A 2,500-nucleotide genomic window follows, 5' to 3' on the forward strand; every position below is an offset into this window, starting at 1 on the left:
TCTCTCTCTTTCTTTTCTCTTTCTCTCTAACACACACACACACACACACACACACACACACACACACACACACACACACACACTATAAATAAGAGAGGGTGAGATTCTCTAAAGATAACAGAAATATTATTTTTCAGTTATGAGCCTGAAGAAATCACGGTCAGAGTCCAATATTTTCTTTCAAGTATTTTAATAGTGAACAACAGCACCAAGTATTACAAGTATTAGTTATGTTTATTTGTCTAATGATCCAATGGGCATGGTTTTTCTACTTGTATGTATCAATTATGTTATCGTTACATAAATAATTATCAAAACGATCTTTAAATGCTGTCATATTTTTGTCAGAGCCAATACCGCAGATGTACTAAGCATCGTGTGACACAATTAGATCTGGTGATAGCTGTTCTGTATACAGCAAAGGATGTGTGTGTTTCTATGAAAGATGGATTATACAAGTTACTATAGTATATTGCATTTCTGTTTTTTTTGTATAAGTGTAGAAAGGGGAAACTGCTTAAAATGTAAAAGGATTATGTGTTACTAAATGCTGTGAGATATAATAATAATAATAATAATAATAATAATAATAATAATAATAATAATAATAATAATAATAAAATATAATATAATATTTTCTCACACCCCAAACCTCCTACTGCAAATGTAAAATCACATTAAATTGTAAAAAAAATATCTTTGAATATGTCAGATGTATTTTACTTATCCCTTATTATATTTTTAGTGTCTTTAATAATGGGAGGGGTACCTGCAAAAACTACAAAAACGGTCAACAAGCTGAGTAGTATGTGTGAATCTTTGATTAACACGTATTTTAAAGAATTTATTTTCCAATGCAGTCTAAATCCCTTTGGATATTTTCATAACAAACTGACGCAAAATTGACTTGATACATCCACGCAGCCGCAAGAATTTGCCTGCGCTTTGTCCTCCTGAGCTGCAGCATTCCTGCATGTGTGTGAATTACTGCACACATATGTATATCCGCACATGGGGAGATATGGGAGCATAATTGGGGATCACACATGTGTTCTTCGTTAAGCAGGTCGTTTGGAAACTGCTAGACAACGTTGTACAGTTACAGATTACACTGGGGAAATTATTACAGTAAAGCAGGAATAACTTGGTTTGGGTTAAACTCAGCTTCACTATTTGTGAGGCAATCAGATCAATTGGATGCATGAACTATTGATACTCTGCAGTATAACACAGCAATGCAGGAGGGTGGGCTATTGATAGGCCCTATGCCGAAATACTGCAAGTATATTCACTGCTTTCCATTCATTTCTATTCTAACACAAAACATCTAAATGGCCAGGTCTGGATCTTTATCAGTTTTTAAAACATATCTAAATTTCCATTAAGATGAAAGTAAAGGATCCGGCATCTCATGTATGTTAGCGGCTCTTTTACATATACAGAAAATACAGAATATACAGAAACACACACAAAGCAGTCTGTACATGGTGCATGGGAGCAACGTCTTTATATAAATAAATAAATATATATATATATATATATATATATATATATATATATATATATATATATAGAGAGAGAGAGAGGAATAATAAAGGGCGTGAGTGGAAGAGAGTGACAGAGAGATGTAATAATAGGATGTACTATGACGTCAGAGGCGAGTGATTCTAACGTTCTAAGACTTTACACAATGTAACATTACAATAGTAAACTATAAATGTGTGTATGTTTATATATATATTTATATATATATATATATATATATATATATATATATATATACATATATACATATAGATCAACACAGTATATAGTGTGTGAGTATATATATATATATATATATATATATATATATATATATATGTATATATATATATATATATATATATATATATATATATATCTATATATATATATATATCAACACAGTATATAGAGTGTGAGTATATATATATATATATATATATATATATATATATATATATATATATATATCATTTATTTATGTAGCGCCACTACTTCCGCAGCGCTGTACAGAGAACTCACTCACACCAGTATATGTATATATCAGTACACACACACACACACACACACACATATTTATATATTCACACTCATATATCATCGTCACTATGTATAGGAACACATAGGAAAAGAGTGGGAGGCGTTCAAATAATAAGTGAGTGATATCTTATATAATTAATAAAACCAATATTAATTGACTATATATTTTCTTTAGTTTGAATAGGACATCTATAGCCCGCTGCGTTTCTGACACTGCTCAGCAATATATCATGGGGAAGAGTCAGTGTTAGGCTTGTGGAGTCTGCATGTTAACTCTTTCGGGGTACAGATTACCTCGACTCTTTGGTATTAGATAGGGAACTACTATTACTGTACTACTGCTGACTGTGGACGGGATGGATACAGATATCAGCCACCTGGAAATGTAATATATATGTGCAGGAGGCAGCAGATAACGGGCCTACCTCAAATCTCT

Source organism: Mixophyes fleayi, chromosome 5 (genome assembly GCF_038048845.1).
Source record: "Mixophyes fleayi isolate aMixFle1 chromosome 5, aMixFle1.hap1, whole genome shotgun sequence".
Lineage (NCBI taxonomy): Eukaryota > Metazoa > Chordata > Amphibia > Anura > Limnodynastidae > Mixophyes > Mixophyes fleayi.